Genomic DNA, 27283 nt, shown 5'->3' on the forward strand with positions numbered 1-27283 from the left:
CAAAAGAATCAAATGAATCACAGAACAGAACCAACAACCTTCCTAGTCTCAAATTATGTTTTCAAAGTAAATTTTCTAATACTGAAATATATTCTCTAAATTTATAATTTTGAAATAGAAGTAAAAATTGACTACTAAATTTATTTCTAGTATAATTTTATTTATTAACACCTATAATCATAGGAATAAGGTAATTTTCTATTGATATAAAAGTTCCTTTACACATAGTAGATAGCTAATAAATGTCTCTATAATCAAACAACAAAATGAAAATACAATAGTAGCAAGTAAAATACAAAGATGTATTTTATAAGAAGAACTGAATTCACTAGCCCTAAGGAATGCTGTCAATAAATTACATGTTGGTCTTTCATTTTATTCCATTTTCTATGAAAAGAAACTATCTTAACCATTATATGTTGTTCATATGCTTTGACTTAAGTGAATATTCTGTCTTATGGATTCTAAGAGCTTCTGCTCATCTAGAAGATATGCCCATGTTTTAAACATTTTTATTGTATTAAGATTCATCACTGCTGACCCCTGTGCATCAGTTTGTAGCATACTGAAAGAACAAATGATACTTGGTAATATTTTCTTCCATTATTATACTAAAGAATTATATGCTTGAAATACTATCCAGTAAATCATTTTTACTGTGATGTTTTGAAGATTATCTCTATATGTTCAATATGCAGTAAACTATGAGTCATGATTCAATTCCTAGGCTTAATTTTAAAAATGTGTACATTTACTGGGTGTCTCCTTTGTTCCAGGAATGGTACTAGATTCTAGGATATAAAGAAAACATATAATAAAAAAAAATAGGTTAATTCACTTGATTCAAAAAAATAGGTTCATTCACTTAATTCAAAATTCAAAAGGAGAGGACTTCCCTGGTAATCCAGTGGATAAGACTCCCCTTTTCCACTGCAGTGGGTATTGGTTAGATCCTTGGTTAGGGAACTAAGATCCCACATGCCACATCACGCTACCAAAAAAAAAAAAAAAAATCAAAATGCATACTATATAAAATGACCCTCTTAAAACATTGCCCTCTACAGGAAGAGACAGTGTTTGCAATTTCTCGGTATAAACAGAAACAATAGTTGCATATGCAAATAAAATACACATTACACAGCCTCTTTTTAAAGTTAAATGTACTGAGGTATAACTTACAAATAATATACTCATCTAGTTAAGTATAAACTTCAAATGAACATGACAAATGTACACAGTATGGCCATACTACCAAAAATCAAGATATAGAATACTTCCATCATCACCAAAAGTTCATTTTGTACCACTTTACAATCAGCACCTGTACCCTCTTGTCAAAGCAAGAAATCACTGATTTTTTTCTGCCATATAAACTTTTCCATTTCTAGAATTTGATGTGTAAGGAATCATACAGTTCATATACTGTTTATGCCTGATTATTTTCTCCTTTCATAATATTTCTGACTTTTATCCATATAGTTTTTATGCATTGGTATTAATAGTTTATTGCTTTTTACTGCTAACTATATCATATTGATATAGTACATTTTATTTATCTGTTCACCTATTGATACAAATTAACATTCTTTCTAGTTTTTGGTTCATATGAGTAAAGCTGCTATGAGCATTTATATATAAGTTTTACCTGTCCACATGCTTTTATTTTCCTTGAATACATTTTAAGTAATAGAATTTCTAAATCACAGAATAAGTATATAATATTTTCTATAAGAAACTACCAAGCATTTTCCAAAGTAGCCATATTATTTAAGTTCACAAAGGCAATAAATGAAGCTAAAAGTTATATATTTTCTTCATCACTTGATATTGTTAATATTTGTAAAGCTGTTTTAGTGGTTATTTATCAGTATCTCATTGTAGTATGAATTTATATTTCCTTAACTAACAATTGTTCACAATCTTTTCAAATTCTAGCTGGCCATTTGTTTGTTTTGTTTCATCTTTGAAACAGAAGTGCCTGTGTCCAAATTTTTTTCCCCTTTTCAGGGTTTCTTATTGAGTCATTGGGGTTCTTTGAAAGTGAAAGAGAAAGTCGCTCAGTTGTGTCCAATTCTTTGCTACCCTGCGGACTGTAGTTTACGGAATTCTCCAGGCCAGAATAGTGCAGTGGGTAGCCTTTCCCTTCTCCAGGGGATCTTTCCAAACCAGGGACTGAATCCAGGTCTCCCGCATTACAGGCAGATTCTTTACCAGCTGAGCCACAAGGGAAGCCCAAGAATACTAGAGTGGCCTATCCCTTCTCCAGGGGATCCTCCCAAACCAGGAATCAAATGGGTTCGAGGAATAGAACCAGGGTCTCTTGCATTGTAGGCAAATTTTTTACCAACTGAGCTATCAGGGAAACCCTTTATTCTGGATATAATTCCTGTGTCATCTGATTAGTCACCTCAGCTGTTACAACAAAACACTACAGACCGCATGGTTTAAACTACAGGATTTTATTTTCTCACAGTTAGAGAGGCTGGGAAGTCCAAGATCAAGTTGTTGGCTGACTGGATTCCTAGTGACTTCTTGGCTTGCAGATGACTGCCTTCTTGTTTTGTCTTCATATAGCAGAGAGAGAAAGAGTGAATTCCTGGTATCTCTTCTTGTAAAATACTAATCCTATACTGGATCAAGGCCTAAACTCTATGATCTCATTTAACTATAACTACTTCCTTATTGCTCAGTTGGTAAAGAATCCGTCTGCAATGCAAGAGACCCCTGTTTGATTCCTGGGTCAGGAAGATCCCCTGGAGGAGGGATAGGCTACCCACTCCAGTGTTCTTGAGCTTCCCTTGTGGCTCAGCTGGTAAAGAATCCAGCTGCAGTGCAGAAGACCTGGATTTGATCCCTGGGTTGGGAAGATCCCCTGGAGAAGGGACAGGCTACCCACTGCATGCCACAAGACCCAGGACAGCAAAATAAATAAAAATATTAAACAATAAAAATACCTTTTAGTTGAACTTTGTATTATATTAGCTATTATGCTTTTTTCTAGAGGATGCAAAAATAATATATTCTTGTTCTTATAAAACAGAAGCTATGTATTAAGTAAACTATTCAATTAGGGAGACATTCATTTATATTTTTAAAACCTGTACCCACTGATTAAGTGGTTCTTTGAATTTTCTGGAACTAGATATTTTCCCATAAAGGAATAGGTTCAAACTCTCTATTACTTCAAACTAATTAGAAATAAATTGGTAAACTTAGTAAAATGTTCTTGGAATTATCAGAATAGAAATGTTGAAAACACTCAAGAAAATATAGTTTGGAAACACCAACTGCTAACCAATAATATGCCCAATTCTAAGCTATATTTGTTTATTTATGTTATCATTAATCATAGATCCAAACACTATACCTCAAAAAGTGAATCTTTGTTGGTATTTTGTGTGTGTATCTGAGAAGATACCGTAATGATTGATTTCATTTCTACTGTGAACATGCTTTATTTTACTCCATGTCTGGCATTAAGTTAGTTTTTCTCAGATTCTTCAAAAATAAGTTGGAGGTGGGGTCAATAATACTTTCTCATTCCCACTTTATAGTAGATTGCAAATACAAAAAAATAGTTGCTTTTTTTATTCAGTCGCTAAGTCATGTCCAATTCTTTGAGACCCTATGGACTTCAGTGCATCAGATTTCCTTGTCCTTCACTATCTCCCAGAGTTTGTTCACACTCATGTACATTGCATTGCCGATGCTATCCAACCATCTTATCTTCTGTCTCACCCTTCTCCTCCTGTTCTCAATCTTTCCCAGCATCAGGGTCTTTTCCAATGAGTCAGCTCTTTGCATCAGGTGGCCAAAACATTGGAGCTTCAGTCTAAGCATTAGTCCCTCCAATAAATATTCAGGGTTGATTTCCTTTAGAATTGACTGGTTTGATCTCCTTGTAGTCCAGGGGATTCTCAAGAGCCTTTGGGGATAAATATCCAAGGAAAGTCTAAAAGAATAACTCTCAAGCTCTTTTCATATATAATTAAAATGTATATGCAGGTGTACTTAAATATAAGCTATGTGAAGAAGAGGAAGAGTAATGAAGCCTCTCTCATTTACGTACTCTACTTAGACAAGTAAGGGATCATATAGTTTATATATATAAACATCCTAGTTATAAAGAGAGGCTAAATTACAAGCCTTATGAAGGGTCTATCATCGTGAGAACACACTTCTTTTGATTCACTTAGTTATGGAGAGGAGATGATCAAAGTTAGAAGGAAGAAGTTGTAAAAATTGTCTTTTCTTCCTGATTCATTCAAAAGTTTAAGAATTTGCTATAGATTACACATGTGTTTGTGGAGAAGGCAATGGCACCCCACTCCGGTACTCCTGCCTGGAAAATCCCACGGATGGAGGAGCCTGGTAGGCTTCAGTCCCTGGGGTCGCGAAGAGTCGGACATGACTGAGCGACTTCTCTTTCACTTTTCACTTTCATGCATTGGAGAAGGAAATGGCAACCCGCTCCAGTGTTCTTGCCTGGAGAATCCCAGGGACGGGGGAGCCTGGCGGGCTGCCGTCTATGGGGTCACATAGAGTTGGACACAACTGAAGTGATGCAGCAACGGCAGCAACACATGTGTTTGAAGGCTGACTCTAGCATTGTTCAACAGTATGATCTTACTACACATCTGTCCTTAAAAGTTATGAAACTCATTACATAATGAGCAACAAAGTAACCATCTGGAAGTTTGAGACAAATGCACATGATAATGATTTTTACTTTAACTTCTACACTTTACTTTTTTCCTAATTTACTTTTCATGTAATTTCTATTTCACTTTAACATTATAAGACCACGGTGAGCAGATAGTAGTTGTAATTGTTTTATTATTGAAAAAATCACTAGGATTTAGTGATCATCAGAAAATATATATTTTTTAAATTAATTTATTTATTTTAATTCAAGGCTAATTACTTTACAATACATGTATCAGCCATGGGTATACCTGTGCTCCCCATTCTGAACCCCTCTCCCACCTCCCTCCCCATCCCATCCCTCAGGGTCATCCCAGTGCACCAGCCCTGAGCACCCTGTCTCATGCATCAAACCTGGACTGGCAATTCATTTCACATATGATATTTTACATGTTTCAATGCCATTCTCCCATATCATCCCACCCTCATCGAGCCTGGACTGGCGATCTATTTCACATATGGTAATATACATGTTTCAATGCTATTCTCTCAAATCAATATATTTTGAACATCTGATATATGTAAGATACTGTAAGGATGGGATAGAGGATAATATATATTCAAAACAGAATGCTTGTTCCAAAGGTGCATATGATATTCTAAGATACAAGATATTCTATGAATATCAAAATATAATAAATAAGTATACGAGTGACATGAGCAAGGTATAGAAAAATCTCTCTAGAGTTCAGCAAATTAAAATCATTTTAGCTATAATTATATGTGAATATTTTATAGACAATCTAGAATTTGAGCTAAGATTTGATGATAAAATTTGTGCTGGAATAGGAATAACTAAGAAAAGATATGACATCTCATTATAATCCTGCAGTAGTTACTATTTGTTTAGCACTTACTCTATGCCAAGTCTTGCGCTAAGTATTTTTACTGTACTAATTAGTATATTAATAATCACATCAGCTCTATGAGATGGACAGTATATTCCCTTTATTTAGATGTGGGAACTATGTTAGGTCTTTTATAATATACCTAAGCCACAGAGCTGATAAGCCACAAATTCAGGATTTAAGTTCACCTTGACTACAGAGCCTCCAGACTATAGTCAACAGAATCAGGCTCCCTCTTAGTGAATCAAGTTTGAACAATTAGGAAAGCATATGATACATCATCACTTAAAAGATATTAAAGTTTTTAAAACATTTAGATTGGTGTTTCTTGAGTAACCCAAAACAGAATTTACTTTCATACCATGATAGTTTATAGCAAACATTACCAAACAAGTGAATTCCATCTTCAGAAAGGTAGAAAAAACAATTGCTATATAGAAAGGAAATCAATTAAAAAGAACAATGAATAAGTTTTTCAGTATCATATATATAAAAGGAAAGCAGAAAATAATGAATAAGAGGCATTAATTTGTTCCTAGAGATTGATATCTATCAATTATCCGATCTTAATTCCAGCTCAATATTTCTCAGTTAGCATATGGTGGGTCCAACAGGAAGGAAAGAGATTATATTCTGAAGATGATGCAAGTATTGGCTAGCAAGCACAGGTAAGAGCCTGGGGAGTATCTATGTGTAAGACAGAATTCTGTTTCATCAAAGAGGGCAGAGAGTAAGACTGAATATTTATAATGTTATTAATGTGGAGGTACCTTCTAAAGATATGGGGCTTCACTGAGGTGACTCAGTGGTAAAGAATCCCCCTACCAATGCAGGAGACACAGGAGATGCAGGTTCAATCTCTGGGTTGGAAAGATACACTGGAGGAGGATATAGCAACGCACTCCAGTATCCTTGCCTGAAAAATCCCATGGACAGAATAGCCTGGCAGGCTACAGTCCATGGGGTTACTAAAATCAGAAATGACTGAGCACAGACTAATAATTCTAAAGATATGAGATGTAATACCTAACAAGGACCCCAACCGATAGGGCAAGCTTGCTGCTAGGATGAATCTAGAAGCTGAAGTAAGAATTGCCTATACGAAGTAAAACTGAAATACTTAATTTTTCCTCTAAGAAGATAGAAAAAAAAACATAGGGTTCAGGCAGGTGGGCATATGGAAAGGACATAGATGGTAAGGCCAGAAGACCCAGGGTTATGTTCCACAGGAGAGTCCAGGGGACACATCATCCACCTGAAGCAGTCAGTACTGTGCTGCCGAGAGGGACACTTGCATCAGTAAGAAATTCAGAGGTCACTCTCCTCTGCGGTCCAGCAGTAACTCAGCCACAAAAGAGCTGGTCTCAATGGGGGAATGGGGACCATGGGACACAGAAATGATAAAGACTAAGTGGTGGTGCTTCAACCTAAGACTCCAGGAGACTGCAATTAGTATAAGGACAGGAGGGCACAGATGGAAGGGTGGGCAATAGGAGTGAACCCTGAGGGAGATACAAGCATGGTAATACTGGGGGAAAATAGATAGCCAATGAGGGTGCTCCCTAATCTCCACAATAAAAAGGCACAAATGGAATTACAGGAAGCTGAGTTTGACTGCATGGATAAAATACAATGACACATTGCTCAGCTCTAGGATCTGAGTCGATATGAAATCTGGAACAAACTGAAAAAAGAAGTGGACCCTGCAATACCATGGAAAGTGTATGCTTCGACAATTCCCCTGTCCATTCCCAGGGTTACTCAGTAACTGTGTAGTGGGTATATGTGTGCTAAGTCGCTTCAGTTATGTTTGACTCTTTGTGACCCTATGGACTGTAGCCTGCCAGGGTCCTCTCTCCATGGGATTCTCCAGGCAATTTAATCCAGGGATTAAACCTGTATCTCTTATGTCTCTTTAGACTTCCCTGGTGGCTCAGATGGTAAAGCGTCTGCCTACAGTGCGGGAGACTGGGGTTCAATCCCTGGGTCAGGAAGATCCCCTGGAGAAGGAAATGGCAACCCACCCCAGTATTCTTGCCTGGAAAATCCCATGGACGGAAGAGCCTGGTAGGCTACAGTCCATGGGGTCGCAAAGAGTCAGACACGACTGAGTGACTTTGTTCTTCTTTTCTTTCTTATGTCTCTTGCATTGGTAGGCGGGTTCTTTACTACTAGCGCCACCTGTGAGGACTACTGGGCACAGCAACTGAGTTGATACTGACACCTAGACACCTGAGTATCATTATGGCTCCCAGTGGGAATGAAGCACATGTGGGGGCATAAAGATCTAGTGGTAATACAAGGAACAGGTCCTAAGCACCACTTGGCTAAGGTCTGGTTTAAAATGCATCCATGGGGTCAACAAGCTTTCCCAGTGGACATTTTTCCAGTCTGTGAGGGAAATTCTGAAGGACATACATAGTTGTTGGAGTAACCCCCAAACTGAGTAAAGGCCTGGGACGTCAGAGTTAGTATAGTAAGGGAAAGCCAGTAGAGTTCTCTGAAACAGCCCTATTTTCCTACCAATAATACAATAAATTGGCTCTACAACTCCATTTATTTAGGTGAGAAAAATAGCATGTTCTGCACTGAATGCTAGACAAATAACTGGAATCCCACAACTCAAATGGCATTCTCTATCAAGCTACAGATTCAGGGAATTTCTCACTGGTAGCACTTGTATAATTTAAAAAAAAAAAAGCAACTTGTGAACTTGGTTCTTTGTTCCTATTCTGCCATTGGTCCAATAAAACTCAGATTTATAATACACTACATGAGCAAATTAATCATCAAATATGGCAACAGTAATTTATTGCTCCCCTCAGGGTCAGAGACAACACAGATAAATGAAATATATAATAATGTTTAAATATCACTTTAATAATTCCATTAACATTGCTGGTAGTACTAATAATACTATCACTGTGAATGTCATCATTGATATGATGACACACACATATATATATGAACACACTCAGTGTGTTCTAGGTAGTCAATAAATGTCAACATGTGAATTCTCCCAGCAGTACTCATACACAGGTACTATTATTTGTCCCCAGTTTAAAGAAACAGCCTCAGAGAAATCAAGATTCCTGTCTAAAGATACACAACTATCAATGGAAGACCAATTTTAAACTCATGCCAAGATTTTTAGATGTTTTTTTTTTTTCCTCTTCTATTTCAGGGCTAAGACATTGGTTCTGTCAATGCTTGATCCATTTAATATGTGTTTTAGGTACTGTCTGTGGGAAGAAGAGCTTCTAAGGTAACAACTTCCATGACCAAATAAATATGCAAAACACTGTGTACTATTACTCTTTGCTTAGGGAATTCAAAATGTATCTTACCAGAGTAAAGGCTTAGTAAAGTTTTGCAGTAAACAAACGAAAAAATTAAAACTAACTCTCTAAACAAGCAGGATTATTTAATATTGTTAAATATAGTGTTTTCTAGAGTTAGTAGAATATTCTATCAGTTAGGACACTTTGGCTTAAAAGTAACAGCAATTTCAAGTCAAAGTCATTTAACCAATATGGCCACTTATCATCTTGCATAATAAGAAATCATAAGTAAATTAGCTTCTGAATTGGGTAATTCAATGGATTGACTCAATTAGGAAACATTCAGAATCTTTCTTCTTTTCACTTTGCCAGCAGCAACTTTTAAATTATTTTTCAATTTTATACCATAAAATCTTGTATTGAAATATGCTTGGAAATACTTTCTCCTGACATGCGAATTGACCTATGCAATTTTGTAAAGTGGTATTAAGGGGAATTTCCCATTTTAAAAAAAAATAGATTTCACTTAGATGCATCTTAATTTTCAAACTTTTAATTTGATGTCTAATCTCTCCTAATTCAAGTAAATATAAAGTTAATTTTCTTTAAGAATTTTAAAATACACTGTGTCAGCTGTACATGAAATGAATAAGGTTTCTAAATGACCAGGGGCAAGCATTACTTAATCATTTAGTAATAGGATTTATCTCCTATCCTGATTAAAAATTTACAACTACTTTTGCATTTCTTAGAAAACAGCAGAATCATGAGATTAGAATTTCATAATTAATATCTATATTTTGAGGATTTTATCATAACTGACAGTTTTTAGTTCTCTTTATTTTCTCCCAGAAGTTGAAGAATGATGGAATTCTGGCCATATCATTTACAATTACATTAATGGTTCCCAATAACACTAACTTAAATTGCCATTTATTTTTCTACAAGTAGTTCAGTTGTTCTATGATGCCATAGGAATCTAGGCTTTTTTCTTTCTAAGTCACCAACTTCGAATATAGGGCATTCTAAAATCGTCTTTTCTTTCATAATAATGGCAAGATGGCCACTGTAGCTCCAGCCATCATGAAGGCTCAATGTGGACATAAGGGGAAGACATGAGACAGAGATAGTGCAAATCACATTGGTCTCTTAATTGGGAAGGAAACATTTTCCAGAGAGATTCATAGCAAACCTGTACCTCATTCATTGTCCAGAGTCAGACCACGCATATCTGCAAGTGATGCTGGAGGAGTGAGGAATCGAATTGTGATATTTGTATTAGATCAATTACAATTGAATGCCTAGATGTGTGCACATCTGTACCACAAAAATAACCGAGGTTCTATTAATAAAGGAGTTTGTTGGTTTTTTTTAATCTTTTCTTGGCAATATTGTCTTTAATACCTGCCTACACTTGGGTGCTACAATGTTCACAGGAAAAACATACCAATGCTGCTGCTGCTGCTGCATCGCTTCAGTCATGTCCGACTCTGCACGACCCCATAGACGGCAGCCCACCAGGCTTCCCGTCCCTGGGATTCTCCAGGCAAGAACACTGGAGTGGGTTGCCATTTCCTTCTCCAATGCATGAAAGTGAAAAGTGAAAGGGAAGTCGCTCAGTCGTGTCCAACTCTAGCGACCCCATGGACTACAGCCTACCAGGCTCCTCCATCCATGGGATTTTCTAGGCAAAAGTACTAGAGTAGGGTGCCATTGCCTTCTCCTAAAACATACAATAGATTCCTGCAATTTAATCTGTTTCTTCCCTTTACGAGTGATGTGACCTTGAACAAATTATTAAAAATACAGTACTCCAGAAACTGAAAAAATTAAAAGAAAGCTTTCAAGATTCCCACCACTAAATACTCTCACCTATTCTCATTCAAAATGTGGTCCACTGGAGAAGGGAATGGCAAACCATTTCAGTATTCTTGCCTTGAGAACCCCATGAACAGTATGAAAAGGCAAAATGACAGGATACTGAAAGAGGAATTCCCCAGGTCGGTAGGAACCCAATATGCTACTGGAGTTCAGTGGAGAAATAACTCCAGAAAGAATGAAGGGATGGAACCAAAGCAAAAACAATACCCGGTTGTGGATGTGACCAGTGACAGAAGTCCAATGCTGTGAAGAGCAATATTGCATAGGAACCTGGAATGTCAGGTCCATGAATCAAGGCAAATTGGAAGTGGTCAAACAGAAGAGGGCAAGAGTGAATGTCGACATTCTAGGAATCAGCGAACTGAAATGGACTGGAATGGGTGAATTTAACTCAGATGACCATTATATCTACTACTGTGGGCAGGAATCCCTTAGAAGAAATGGAGGAGCCATCATGGACAACAAAAGAGTCTTAAATGCAGTACTTGGATGCAATCTCAAAAACGACAGAATGATTTCTGTTCATTTCCAAGGCAAACCATTCAATATCACAGTAATCCAAGCCTATGCCCCAACCAGTAAAACTGAAGAAGCTGAAGTTGAACAGTTCTATGAAGACCTACAAGACCTTTTAGAACTAACACCCCAAAAAGATGTCCTTTTCATTATAGGGGACTGGAATGCAAAAGTAGGAAGTCAAGAAACACCTGGAGTAACAGGCAAATTTGGCCTTGGAATATGGAATGAAGCAGGGCAAACACTAATAGAGTTTTGCCAAGAAAACGCACTGGTCATAGCAAAGACCCTCTTCCAACAACACAAGAGAAGACTCTACACATGGACATCACCAGATGGTCAACACCGAAATCAGATTGATTATATTCTTTGCAGCCAAAGATGGAGAAGCTCTGTAAAGTCAGCAAAAACAAGACTGGGATCTGACTGTGGCTCAGATCATGAGCTCCTTATTGCCAAATTCCAACTTAAATTGAAGAAAGTAGGGAAAACCACTAGCCCATTCAAGTATGACCTAAATCAAATCCTTTAGGATTATACAGTAGAAGTGTGAAATAGATATAAGGAACTAGATCTGATAGATAGAATGCCTGATGAACAGGAGACAGGGATCAAGACCATCCCCATGGAAAAGAAATGCAAAAAAGCAAAATGGCTGTCTGAGGAGGCCTTACAAATAGCTGTGAAAAGGAGAGAAGTGAAAAGCAAAGGAGAAAAGGAAAGATATAAGCATCTGAATGCAGAGTTTCAAAGAATAGCAAGGAGAGAGAAGAAAGCCTTCCTCAGCTATCAGTGTAAAGAAATAGAGAAAAACAATAGAATGGGAAAGACTAGAGATCTCTTCAAGAAAATGAGAGATACCAAGGGAACATTTCATGCAAAGATGGGCTTGATAAAGGAAAGAAACGGTATGGACCTAACAGAAGCAGAAGGTATTAAGAAGAGGTGGCAGGAATACAAGAAAAACTGTACAAAAAAGATCTTCACGACCCAGATAATCACGATGGTGTGATCACTCACCCAGAGCCAGACATCCTGGAATGTGAAGTCAAGTGAGCCTTAGAAAGTATCACTACGAACAAAGCTAGTGGAGGTGATGGAATTCCAGTTGAGTTATTTCAAATCCTGAAAGATGGTGCTGTGAAAGTGCTGCGCTCAATATGCCAGCAAAGTTGGAAAACTCAGCAGTGGCCACAGGACTGGAAAAGGTCAGTTTTCATTCCAATCCCAAAAATAGGCAATGCCAAAGAATGCTCAACTACCACACAATTGCACTCATCTCACACACTAGTAAAGTAATGCTCAAAATTCTCCAAGCCAGGCTTTCGCAATACGTGAACCATGAACTCCCAGCTGTTCAAGCTGGTTTTAGAAAAAGCAGAGGAACCAGAGATCAAATCATCAACAACCGCTGCATCATCGAAAAAGCAAGAGAGTTCCAGAAAAACATTTATTTCTGCTTTATTGACTATGCCAAAGCCTTTGACTGTGTGGATCACAATAAACTGTGGAAAATTCTGAAAGAGATGGGAATACCAGACCACCTGACTTGCCTCTGGAGAAGCCTGTATGCAGGTCAGGAAGCACCAGTTAGAATTTGACATGAAACAACAGACTGGTTCCAAATAGGAAAAGGAGTATGTCAAGGCTGTATACTGTTACCCTGCTTATTCAGCTTCTATGCAGAGTACATCATGAGAAACGCTGGACTGGAAGAAGCACAAACTGGAATCAAGATTGCTGGGAGAAATATCAATAATCTCAGAGATGCAGATGACACCACCCTTATGGCAGAAAGTGAAGAGGAAATAAGAGCCTCTTGATGAAAGTGAAAGAGGAGAGTGAAAAGTTGGTTTAAAGCTCAACATTCAGAAAACGAAGATCATGGCATCTGGTCCCATTACTTCATGGGAAATAGATGGGGAAACAGTGGAAACAGTGTCAGACTTTATTTTGGGGGGCTCCAAAATGACTGCAGATGGTGACTGCAGCCATGAAATTAAGACACTTACTCCTTGGAAGGAAAGTTATGACCAACCTAGATAGCATATTCAAAAGCAGAGATATTTTCTTTGCCAACAAAGGTCCGTCTAGGCAAGGCTATGGTTTTTCCAGTGCTCATGTATGGATTTGAGAGTTGGACTGTGAAGAAAGCTGAGCACTGAAGAATTGATGCTTTTGAACTGTGGTGTTGGAAAAGACTGTTGAGAGTCCCTTGGACTGCAAGGAGATCCAACCAGTCCATCCTAAAGGAGTCCAGTCCTGGGTGTTCATTGGAAAGACTGATGCTGAGGCTGAAATTCCAATTCTTTGGCCACCTCATGTGAAGAGTTGACTCATTGAAAAGACTCTGATGCTGGGAGGGTTTGGGGGCAGGAGGAGAAGGGGACGACAGAGGATGAGATGGCTGGATGGCATCACTGACTCGATGCACATGAGTTTGGGTGAACTCCGGGAGTTGGTGATGGACAGGGAGGCCTGGTGTGCTGCAATTCATGGGGTCGCAAACAGTCGGACACAACTGAGTGACTGAAGTGAACTGAACTGAACTGGAAGAGAAACTATGACAAACCTAAACAGTGTACTAAAATGCAGAGATATCACTTGGCCAACAATGGTCTGAATAGTCAAAGTGACTATAGGTTTTCCAGTAGTCATGTACAGATGTGAGAGCTGGACCATAAAGAAGGTTGAGCACTGAAGATCTTATGCTTTCCAACTGTGATGCTGGAGAAGACTCTTGAGAGTCCCTTGGACTGCAAGAAGATCAAATCAGTCAATCCTAAAGAAAACAAACCTTGAGTATTCATTGGAAGGACTGATGCTAAAGCTGAAACTCCAATGTTTTGACACCTGATGAGAAGAGCTAACACACTGGAAAAGACTCTGATGTTGAGAAAGACTGAAGACAGGAGAAGGGGATGACAGAGGTGGAGATCGTTGGATGGCATCACTGAATCTCTGGACCTGACTTCAAGCATGCTCTGTGAGATGGTGAAGAACAGGCAAGTCTGGTGTGCTCCTGTTCATGGGATTGCAAAGAGCTGAACATGACTTAGCGATTGAACAACAACAACAACAAAAAGAGGCAGAGGTATATATGACTTGAGTAAACCTCTAAGGAATAATCAGTTTAAGTTAAACATTAATATATTTCAGAATTGAAAATGCAGTGAACACTTAAATAAGAATTAAATATACTAGGAAGAAAATACATTTTAAAAAGTAACAGAAACTTCTCTACCTGAGAAGCAAACAGTTTCACGGCCTTTTAAAAGCAACTCATACCAGTAAGCATTGGATGTCACTTTTAATAACAATAATTTAAAAAAAACTATTTCTTTTTGCAGTATTTAAAAGAGTTGTTGAGATAATCACGGATTCACATCAGTGTAGTTAGAGACTAATTCATTTCTAACCTTACAATGAGATGTAATTTGCCATCACAGCCATCCTTTCTCATATGCTAATTCACACAGAATTTGCTAGAAGGGAAGAACTGTTATAGCATAAATGAAGATCTTTAAAAAAGAGATGTGATCCTATGATGTTTCTGCTTCTGGCTTAATCAGAGATAAGATTTACTTCCAGTTTTCTGATCTCTTGTTAGCTATGAACAAGCTACGAGGTACATACTCACCTAGCAAAAAATAAGAAAAGAAAAATAGATGAGCAGAGAACCAGAATCTTTAATCAGCAATCCTCCTCATGAATATTGATCACATGGACTTCTTGACTGTCTAGATACATACTTCCTTTTCCTTGTTTTACCACCCTCAGAGTATATATCCTAGCAATACCAACTGGCAGGGGGGGAAATGAAATAAAGGAGTCTGAACTCAAACATTCTTCTCCAAAGCTTCTGCTGGTAAACGTACTGCTTCAAGGAAAAAAATCTTCTTGATAATGCAGGAGACACAAGTCCAATCCTTGGGTTGGGAAGATCCCCTGGAGGAGCAAATGGCTACCTACTTCAGTATTCTTGCCTGGGAAATCCCATGGACAGAGAAGCCTGGTGGGCTACAGTTCATGGGTCACAAAGAGTCAGTCACAACTGAGTACACACACGCATGCAAGGAACCACACATTCTTCACTGGAGAAGGTATAAATAGTATCCCTCTAAAATGTAAACATATTTTGGCTATTATTTTCAGAAATAAAGTGGAGTGCAACCAGAGAGAACTAGAGTAGTTAAAATGATACATTTTCTTTCCCAAATCAATTGGGAAATAAATATATGGTGGCTAGTAAAACAGAATTCGAGCATTATTTCTAGAGAATCAGATAAGAAAATATGAGAGAAACCAGGTTCCAAAGTTGTTGCTGTTGTTGTTGTCATTTTTGACTCTGTGTGACCCCATGGCCCCCCTGTCCCTCACCATCTCCCAAAGCTCACCCAAATTCATGTCAATTGCATCAGTGATGCCATCCATCCATCTCATCCTCTGGTGCCCTCTTCTCCTCCTGCCCTCAATCTTTCCTAATATAAGGGATTTTTCCAATGTGTCAGCTGTTTGCATAAGATGACCAAAATACTGGAGCTTCAGCTTCAGCATCAGTCTTTCCAAGGAGTATTCAGAGTTTGTTTCCCTTAAGATTGACTGGTTTGATCTCCTTGCTGTCCAACGGACTCCCAGAAGTCTTCTCCAGCACCACAGTTCGAAGCCATCAAGTCTTGGTTCCAAAGTAGGGTTTCTTATTCTCTGATACCCTGAACAGAAAATAAGTTAAAGTGCAGAGCAAGACCAAACTGATTATCCATTCATTTCCAAGTTTCAAAGCTAGCATAAAAATAGTGTGACTATTTCATAAGACTAGACTGTGAATGAGATGTCCACCTAATTTAAGGATGTTCCTAACTATGGTGAAAGGGAGAGAGAGAGAGAGAAAGAAAATAAATGTCTTCCAGTAGAGTATAACCTCCACAGAGGATCTCTGTTTTGCCCACTGCTGTATTTCAAGTTCCTTAAACACAGAGGATGCTTGGTGAATAGTTACAGAGTGAACTTCATAAAATTATCACCGCCATATGTAAATACACCTCAAGTTTGTAAGGACAGGGTCTGTTAAGATTTGTTAGTTAAATAAGAAAAGACTGTTCCTCAACTGAACATCAAAGAACATTCTGCAAGTTTCCATTTTAATAATGAGCAGCAACCCTCTGCTGCTGCTGCTGCTAAGTTGCTTCAGTCATGTCCAACTCTGTGCAACCCCATAGACGGCAGCCCACCAGGCTCCCCCATCCCTGGGATTCTCCAGGCAAGAACACTGGAGTGGGTTGCCATTTCCTTCTCCGATGCATGAAAGTGAAGTCGCTCAGTCGTGTCCGACTCCCAGTGACCCCGTGGACTGCAGCCTACTAGGCCCCTCCATCCATGAGATTTTCCAGGCAAGAGTACTGGCGTGGGTTGCCATTGCCTTCTCCAGCAGCAACCCTCACTGAGGGTTAATTCTCTTTCTAGTTAACTCCAACTTACAGAGTGTGTCCTCTGGCAGCAGAAATCCACAATTCTGAGCTAGCCCAGAATAAGGATTGCTACACCTGGAAACAATTAAGCTCCAAGGCCATTTGACAAGCACAGGTGTTCTGGCAAGCAGAATACTCCCATTCTCTGTAACCAGCTGAAGCTCCTGATTAATTGACTTGATTTTAACCTCAAGTAATGTCCACTGAGTTGCTGAAGAGAAATGAGATGACAATGAACCTTAGTCACAGGGGAGAAGTAAGAGCTTTTACATGTTTGTGTGAAAAATAAACCTAATTCATCTCAACAGGACAGGTAAAAAGACATTAGTATTAATAATTATTTAGATTTTATGGATATGCTTCTCTCCAATTCTCAGTATATGTAAATGAAAATAATGGCTCTTATAGTGGAGTGGTGAAAATTTCATTTATTGGAGGGAAATATAATAATTTCAAAAATCTCCTCTTGAGGAAACTATATTTCACTATACCCTGGATTCAAGTTTCTGCTTTTCTCTTGTAAACTATGGAAAGGAATTGAGGATAATATTTCTAGATACAGGAGATTAATGCAAATCTGTGATATTAGTTCATCATTATTTCCCTTTCTAGACAACATTATGTTTAGATTACATATGCACATGCTAAAAAGAGTGACATTCCAAAATTGTGGCTGCTGGTAGATGCAAAGTCTACTAACGTAACCCATGATGGCTGACTATTTGAATGATACAACATTTGAATTTTTCATTTGTGTTTAATTTTTTTTTTCTTGTAACAGGTCTGGATATGATAGCTTTCCAGAGCTATTGAAACTACTAAGAACCAGTTCCTGCAAATTAATTGGCAAGCTTTTGTTCACATGCAACATACTTCTAAAATGTATCTATGGACCACTTGCTATTTTTCTCCTTTTCTTTTTCCTCCAATGGTCAACTACTTTTGTAACATTATAATAATATTCAAGTCTTATTTTTGAATAATCTAGATGCTACCAACTAACAAGGAGACAAGGTTATGCCATAAAAATGTTTCAGAGCACAAAAACAAAATTATTCAAAGGTTGTCTGTTACTTGAAATAAAAAATGTAATTTCTATGGAAAAAAAAAAAAAACAACTCTGTCTCTATCAGCGCAGAGATGTATTCTAATGACCAATATATTTCCTGTGACTTCATCTCTGAAATCATAAAGTATATACACGTTGCTTTCTGTCTATATCATGTAAGTAGGGTAGTGACAGTAAGGAAATGTTCTAAATATAAATAAATCAATATGAAAGATACAAGGTATTAATTTTAAAAGTTCCCTATTCTTTATAGTGGCTCTGTGTGTCTTTGGTTGAGCTGCCTTGGTTTATTCATAACTCTGATGCCAAAATATTTCTTTCTCTACTTCCCATCATCCTTGTCACTTGACTTTCTAAACTACTATCTATTTTCCAGAGAATTCCAGAAAAACATCTACTTTTGCTTCATTGACTCCACTAAAGCCTTTGACTGTGTGGATCACAACAAACTGGAAAATTCTGAAAGATACAGGAATATCAGACCACCTTACCTGCCTCCTGAGAAACCTTTTCACAGGTCAAGAAGCAACAGTTAGAACCAGACATGGAACAATGTACTGGTTCCTAACTTGGAAAGGAGTATGTCAAGGCTGTATATTGTCACCCTGCTTATTTAACTTACATGGAGAGTACATCATGAGAAATGATGGACTGGATGAAGCACAAGCTGGAATCAAGATTGTCAGGAGAAATATCAATAACTTCAGATATGCTGATGACACCATCATTATGGCAGGAAACAAAGAACTAAAGAGCATCTTGAAAGTGAAAGAGGAGAGTGAAAAAGTTGGCTTAAAACTCAACATTCAAAAAACTATGATTATAGCATCAGATCCCATCACTTCATGGCAAATAGATGGGGAAACAATGGAAACAGTGACAGACTTAATTTTCGGGGGCTCCAAAATCACTGCAGATGGTGACTGTAGCCATGAAATTAAAAGGCACTTGCTCTTTGAAAGACAAGCTATGGCAAATCTAGACAACCTATTAAAAAGCAGAGACATTCTTTTGCCAACAAAGGTCCACCTAGTCAAAGCTATGGTTTCTCCAGTAGTCATGTATGTATGTGAGAACTGGGTCATAAAAAAGGCTGAGTGCTAAAGAACTGATGCTTTTGAACTGTGGTGTTGGATAAGACTCTTGAGAGTCCCTTGGACTGCAAGGGAGATCAAGCCAATCAATCCTAAAAGAAATCAATCCTGAATATTCATTGGAAGGACTGATGCTGAAGCTGAAGCTCCAATACTTTGGTCACCTGATGCATAGAGCCAATTCATTGGAAAAGACCCTGATGCTGGAGGAGATTGAAGGCGGAAGAAGAGGGTAATAGAGGACGAGATGGTGAATGGCACCACCAACTCAATGGACATGACTTTGAGCATGCTCCAGGAGATGCTTAAGCACAGGGAAGCCTGGTGTGTTGCAGTCCATGGGGTTGCAAAGAGTCAGACACAACTGAGCAACTGAACAACAAATCTATTTTCTACATTTTTTACCATTCCTTTTATTTTTTCCCTCTCTTTTTTCTTGAATCTAAGCTTATTTCTTGTATAAGTAACTGCATGAATTATATGCCAAAGCATATGAATTATATGCTCATCCTCATAGTGCCATTTACTAGTTATAAGACAATCAACAAGCAATTTAATATTTTTGAGTTACAACCGCTATCCAAGGAATGAAAATAGCAGCTATATTATTTTTATTATTAATTACAGCTGTCATCTAGTAATAGGAATCAGAAAACATACATTTTTATATAATGATGGCTTAATACTGTTAGGGATATCATTAAGGTCTTCAGACTTATTTTGAAGGTATGAAAACAGAAAGATATTATTTAAGTAACTTTGAATAAATCACATAATTTAAAAAAAAAATGGTAGATGTGCAATTTGAAGCCTGATCTACATTGGCTGTGCACTTCTAATGCAACTTCTAAGTTGCCAGAAATATAAACACGAATACATTTTGCAAACTAAAAGCAACATGCAAGTGTAAGAGAACAAATCAACTTCTTCCCATATTCTTTTTGGTGACTCAGAATGAAAACAACAGACAATGTACTTTAATAAATAAATGTAATATAAGCATATCTATTTCCAATGCTTCCAATGTTCTACTGACTTCCTAAGGAGGAAAACTATACCATGAAATACAAGTATAACTTTATTCCTTCCCCACCTAGAGCTAGGGATCAACTAGGGGTCATAACTCTCTAGTGCTGATAAGAGAAGGGGTTGATGATAAACAGAAGTGCAGTGAAGAGAGGGTAAGGAAAACAAAGTGAATGAAGAGACTCAGTCACTTTCCTTTCTATCCTTTGGTGAGATATGGTTCCTCAAGTGTGATTGTTGCTTAGAAAATAATTATGAGGAGTTGGTCAAGTCACTGAAACCTGCTAGCATCTTCTTAGTATAGTGAACATATCAAAAAATAGTACTACAAAAACTAAAATTTATTTGGGGTTCCAGGTGTATAGTTCCCCACATAAAATTAATTTTTGTTTGTAGTATTTACAATAGTTAAGCATTTTATGAAGGAGTTTCATATTATACATTGAGATTTCTTGTTTGGTGCTTTCTTTGTGTGTGTATGTGTTAGTCGCTCAGTCGTGTCCAACTCTTTGTGAATCCATGGACTGTAGCCCGTCTGGCTCCTCTGACATTGGAATTCTCCAGGCAAGAAACACTGGAGTGGGTTGCCATTTCCCTCTCCAGGAGATCTTCCTGACCCAGGGATCAAATTCGGTCTCTTACAGTAAGGGCAGATTCTTTACCAGCTGAGCCAACCAGGGAAGCCTGCTTTCTTCATAATCTTCCTTATATATTTACTGAGTTTAAAGCCACAGAAAAGATCTGGAGATGGAAAATGATCAAATACTATCCTAGTTCCCAGACATTTAAAATATAGACTTTAAAAATTTTTAGCAACATTTACAGAAAAATTATAGACAGTAAATGGAGCTCCCATACATGCCACACTGAATTTCCTCTCTTAATAGCATCTTACATTGAGTATGAACTATGTGTTACAATTAATGAACCAATATTGATACATTTAATAAAGTCCATAGTTTATTCAGATTTTCTAATGTATATGCTCATCTTTTGTCTGGTCCAGGATCCCATCCAGGATATGACATTACATTTAGTTGTCATGTCTACTTAAATTCTTCATGACTCTCAGTGTTTCACAGACTTTCCTTGCTTCTAATAACCTTGACAGTTCTGAGGGGTACTGATCAGGTATTTTGTAGAATATCCCACAGTTGGGATTTATCTGGTGCTTTCCTCATGATTATCCTGAGGTTATGTGTTTTCGAGAGGAAAATCATAGATATAAAATGTCACTTTCATCACATCATACCAAGGATACATACCATCAGGATGACTGTGCACCATTGTTACTGACTTTTATCACATGGATGAAGTAGCATTGTCAGATTTCTGACTATAAGGTTACTCTTTTATCCCCCTTCTTTCTATACTATATTCTTTGAGAGGAAGTCTCTATATGCAGCTTACATCAAAGGACTGAAAAATAAATATCTTGCCTCAATGGCAGAGGATCTACATAAACGATTTGGAATTCTTCTGCCACAAGTTTTGTCTATTCTCCCCACTCATTTATCAAATTATTTATTATATCAGTATGGACTCATTGGTTCCTGGACGTTTTGTGACAAAGATTTTATTTGATTTCACTTAAAAATATAGGCTTATTACCACTAGGGAAATTATTCTTAATTATTCTTAATTTTCTTTCATCCTTTTTTCTTTAACAAAATTGAGGTCACCAATTTTTTTTTTTCTCCAAGAGGTCAATAATAAATAGTTTTGGCTTTGCAGGCCACACGGTCTTGATTACAACTATGTGAGAGCAGCCAGAGGCAAAGTGTTAAAGAACAAATTAATTGTGGCTGTGTCCAATAAAACTTTATTTATAATAACAGGTAGGACAGAACTGGTTCAGAAGCCATAGACTACTGACACACACCTTAGGATAATGACTTATTGTCTGTAAGAACTTTACTCCCAGATACTTTTCCTAAGTTCTAAAGACCTCTTTCCAAAAAGTAACTTCTAGTCTTGTGAGACTTAACTGTCTTCCTGGTAAACAGGCATTTTTTAAAATATGTAATTTATAGCTTTAATGGAATAGAAATGGCATACAATTAAAAGAATATTCATTTTGAATTCAGGCATTTTGAGAATAAAGAATATAGACTTTTTGCCTTCACAGACTTTGATTTAAAGACAGAGGTAAACACTCTGAATGAGTGTTCAGAGGATGGGATGGTTGGATGGCATCACCAACTCTATGGACTTACGGAGTTGGAGTAAAGCTCCAGGATTTGGTGATGGACAGGGAAGCCTGGGGTGCTGCAGTCCATGGGGTTGTAAGGAGTTGGGCATGACTGAGCAACTGAACTGACTGAACTGAAATATTCTGGGGATGGGAAGAGGGGTAAATGGAAAACACCATGTCTCTGGAAACTGAGTAAATTGGTCAGTACTCAATGGACTAAGTGATACTTGAACATTAGCTGCAGGGTGCCTACCACATTGTGACACTCACATTTATTCAAAATAAAATCAAAACAAAAATGAAAAAGATTTAGAATGCAAACAATTTAAGGAAAACTTTTCCTCTTTTTCATACAAAAACTGCATAATGCTCCACTTAACATAAACATTATATTAATGATAAAGCGCCTACAATACAAGTTGATTAGCTACAATAGCTCCTGTCTATTCAAATGCATTAGTTCTGAAGGGACATTGCTGCACCTAATTTGATTTCCCCCTGAGCAGTACATGATGTGTTATTTGATGCCCTTCAAAGGACACGATTAGCCGAGCTATAAAGTGTCTGATTTTATTAGCTTTGCTGGGTTTTATCAGTTTGTAAATGTGTTATTTTCTCCATTTATTGTGCCTATGGGATCCAGAGATAGAGTAAGCATCAAGTTAATATGTTTTGGGGAGGCAGCAATGGCCATACTTTAACACTTACGCTGTGTTGTGATGACATTGAAGGTGGAGTCGTGGAAACTGTAATGTCAGGGCCATTTATCAAGGCAATTCTTCAATGCTATAAACCTCAGCTCTGACATTGAATTCAACAGTAGGCTTTTGTTTTAAATAGAACTGAGTGTTCCTGGGCTGCTGGGCTGCACAGCTAACAATCCTCCTTAACTGAATAAGAAATAGTCAATAATAAGAAAATAGGTCGGGCAGGTGGTCAGAGGAGAAAAGGAAGCAAAGGTGTTGGCCTAAGATACTGCGATTAAGATTTTTTTGATGAGAGAAAAACTAAATTCACTTTTAGGTATTTAAATAAAAAAGGAAGTGCTCCATAAGGATATAAAAACACCACCAACCCTTCGCTTTTAATTGGGATAGAAAACACAGTACACTCATTTAACTAGATTGCTTGGCAGGAAACCATTTCGATGCCATGTATTCAAAGGGTGCCAAACCAAAGGACATAATCAGCATTGAAGTTGCTCAGAGTAGTTAACAGGTGTTTGTGCCTTCCAGTTCCTGTATTCTTTTCAGGTTGCCTCCCATTTACTTTTCTCAGTGCTTATTCAAACCATTTGCCAGTGCATCAAAGCTGGTTACTGTCCTCGCTGTTCAAGCAATTAATTCATTAAGATAATGCCTATTCACACAATGTTTTTATTTTTTGCAATCCTATAATCAGTGTTTTCTTTTAGTCTGAAATCTAAAAGAAAATCAAAGGTTTCCCTCCTCCCCTTTCCCTATCAGGGAAAATGGTTCCCTTCAATTGATTATTTCTACCCATTTACTTACAGAGATATGAATACGGCTGGTAAGTGATGTGTTTTAAGTGATATGGACTAACAGATGTCAACTTAAAAAAATAGTCAAAACCTAAAAGTTGAATTATGTTTTATTCAGTAGGAATTTTGAGGACTTCAAGCCCAAGAGACAGCATCTCAAGTAACTCTGAGAAAATTGCTCCAGGAGATGAGGGGAGGAGCCAAGTTACCCAGAAGTTATTTTACAACAAAGGGCAGGTAGCTTGAACATCAAAGGATTATTATTAAAGAAAACCAGGTACCCCAAGTTAAGGAATTTAGTGCTTTTATAATCTGGGCTCACTGGAATCATTCCTTTAATATGCATCTCAGCTATCCTGGGCCAGTATTCTGTGTTTGTTGGTTTGTTTGTTTTTCACATCCTGAGCTCCCTTGGGGCTCAGGAGGAAGTGGAATGCAGCCTGATGGCTGTTCAGTTCAGTTCAGTCACTCAGTCACATCTGACTCTTTGTGACCCCATGGACCAGCACACCAGGCCTCCCTGTCCATCACCGACTCCCAGAGTTTACTCAAACTCATGTCCATTGAGTCGGTGATGCCATCCAACCATTTCATTCTCTGTTGTCCCCTTCTCCACCCACCTTCAATCTTTCCCAGCATCAGGGTCTTTTCAAATGAGTCGGCTCTTCACATCAGGTGGCCAAAGTATTGGAGTTTCAGCTTCAACATCAGTCCTTCCAATGAACACCCAGGACTGATCTCTTTTAGGATGGACTGGTTGGATCTCCTTGCCAGCTTACACTGGAGGGCTGCAGTCACTGAGTCACTAATGATCCTGACATCCTTGTTTATCAATATGACAGGAAATACTTCATTTTTCACAGAGATAAAAATTGTTATTAAGCATTATTTTATAAAATTTAGGAACTTGAAAGCAACCTGGGCTGTACGCTATATGTGTTAGAAGAGAAAAGATATAAAATGTATTATATGCTAGTGTCCTCGTAAGTACATTTTCTGTATTGTGTGTAATACAGATTATTGTGTAATATTATTGTGTAATATTATCTCCTTAACTCCATACTACAACTTTATGAAACTGAAACCATTCTTATCCCAAATTCACTGATTCATGAAAACTAAGATTGAGAGGTTAAGTGATTTGCCCCCAAAATCCCATTAGTAAATAGTGGAATAGGAATAAGGCCACTGTGAGATAAGGTCTAAGACAAAGCAAATGAACTTTTTGAATGTTGTATCCAAGATACTCTGTGAATTTTTCAGTTGAAATTTCTAAATCAGAAATTATACATTCCTCATAGGTTTTCTTCCCCTGTACACACATCTCACCTTCAATTCAGTTCAGTCACTCTGTCGTGTCCGACTACTCTTTGAGACCCCATGAATTGCAGCACACCAGGCCTCCCTGTCCATCACCAACTCCCAGAGTTCACTCAGACTCACGTCCATCGAGTCAGTGATGCCATCCAGCCATCTCATCCTCTGTCGTCCCCTTGTCCTCCTGCCCCCAATCCCTCCCAGCATCAGAGTCTTTTCCAATGAGTCAACTCTTCACATGAGGTTGCCAAAGTACTGGAGTTTCAGCTTTAGCATCAGTCCTTCCAATGAACACCCAGGACTGATCTCCTTTAGAATGGACTGGTTGGATCTGCTTGCAGTCCAAGGAACTCTCAAGAGTCTTCTCCAACACCACAGTTCAAAAGCATCAATTCTTCGGCGCTCAGCTTTCTTCACAGTCCAACTCTCACATCCATACACGATCACTGGAAAAACCATAGCCTTGACTAGACGGACCTTTGTTGGCAAAGTAATGTCCCTGCTTTTGAATATGCTATCTTATATATAATCTCTACCTTGTGGTGTCCCAAGGACTAAACAACAGGGGAAAAAAAAAACAAAAAACAAAGAGGGCCTTGGAATCCAGGAACGGAAAAAAAAAACGGAACCTTATCGTCCTTCCCTCCCCGCATGTTGTAACTATTAATGAATTTCAGGTCCTCCTGAGCCATATAATCTGTCTCCCCTCCTACCCCATAGGGAGAAGATATTTGCCTTACGCTTTTTCCACCCAGTATAAGTGCCCCATCAAATCAGCAAATGACCTACAAGACCCCTATCTCATTCCTTGAACCCTGGGTATAAAAATGGACTAAGGACCCTGGTTCAACGTTGGCTCTCCCTTGGACTGGCCCAGTATTTTCACAGTGTCTCCCACTCTAATAAACTTTATTTCCCTCTCATTCTGTCTCATGTCTGGAAATTCTTTTCCAACCCTCACACCAGCAAGATGCAAATTTTGACTTCTACTAGACAATAGGTGAAGAAGGCTGAGCGCCGAAGAATTGATGCTTTTGAACTGTGGTGTTGGAGAAGACTCTTGAGAGTCCCTTGGACTGCAAGGAGATCCAACCAGTCCATTCTAAAGGAGATCAGTCTTGGGATTTCTTTGGAAGGAATGATGCTGAAGCTGAAACTCCAGTACTTTGGCCACCTCATGCGAAGAGCTGACTCATTGGAAAAGACTCTGATGCTGGAGGGATTGGGGGCAGGAGCAAAAGGGGACGACAGAGGATGAGGTGGCTAGATGGCATCACTGAATCGATGGACGTGAGTTTGGGTGAACTCCGGGAGTTGGTGATAGACAGGAAGGCCTGGCGTGCTGCGATTCATGGGGTCGCAAAGAGTCAGACACGACTGAGCGACTGAACTGAACTGAACTGAGACGATAGGTAGGTAAATCAGTACTCAATGTGTGTGTGTGTGTGTGTGTGCACGTGCACATGCTCAGTCATGTCCAACTCTTTGCAACTCTATGGACTTTAGCCCACCAGGCTACTCTGCCAATAGAATCTTTCAGGCATGAATACTGGAGTGAGTTGCCATTTCCCACTCCAAGGCATCTTCCCGACCCAGGGATCAAACCTGCATTTCTTGACTCTTGCAGCACCTGGGAAGCCACAGTACCCAGTATCACACATAGTTCAATTGAAGGAGAGGGCTGTGTGCTTATGCTAGTCCAGTATATCTTCATTCCACTAAAATGAAAGCAATTAAGCTAGAGATAATTGTTTTTCTGTTCCCTGAAGCCAGGATATAATGTCTTCCTCAGTAGATTTTCATAAACATTAATCATTATATGACTTATTATTTTTAATTTTATATAACATTTGGCTATGCAATAAAGTATATATATTTGAAATTTTCAAAACCGCATGAAGTTTGGATAAATTATTTGAATGTGAAAGAATACATCATTATCCACTCTTTATCCACCTTTGTCTTGGGCATGGCCTGATTTATTGTATCTTTCAAGCTCATATCCAAATATGAGCAGATTGACATTAAGTTGCAAAAAATTATTCTCTGCTATAAAATATTTTATTGTATTCTGAAGCAAAGTTATTCAGCACACATGCATGATGTATGCATGAGCACACATACATACAGACTCAATTATAATGGTTCAGTTCACTTCTTTAAAATGTTGCTTTTCATATATAACCAAAGGTAAGATGAAAATAGGAGTTACCAAGTTACATGTGGTACCACAGAGAAATGTGGGCATTTAAAACAATGCATGTGTTTTAGAAAAAAATCTACATCTCTTCCTTTTTTTCTAACTGATGCTATATTCTTAAATCCTCAAAACATTCAAATGGTCTGGGAAAGTAGCACCCAAGGCATATACAAGATGAAATATT

At 38.1% G+C, this 27283-nt stretch overlaps 1 long non-coding RNA gene across 12 annotated transcripts in view; it reads right to left on the reverse strand.

Moving 5' to 3' along the window:
• Positions 1-27283, reverse strand: part of LOC147349339 (uncharacterized) — a 415290-nt gene that overhangs the window by 220968 nt on the left and 167039 nt on the right. The window contains exon 3 of one of the 12 annotated variants that reach the window (XR_015150373.1): positions 14900-15942. The exons of the other annotated variants lie outside the window; for them this stretch is intronic. This is a non-coding gene — a long non-coding RNA (uncharacterized LOC147349339). Of the gene's footprint in view, positions 1-14899; positions 15943-27283 lie in introns of those variants that run through there. 12 annotated transcript variants of the gene reach the window in all.

This window comes from Bos grunniens, chromosome 21 (genome assembly GCF_055505025.1).
Source record: "Bos grunniens cultivar Pamir isolate PY7600 chromosome 21, Bosgru_T2T1.0, whole genome shotgun sequence".
NCBI classification, from domain to species: domain Eukaryota; kingdom Metazoa; phylum Chordata; class Mammalia; order Artiodactyla; family Bovidae; genus Bos; species Bos grunniens.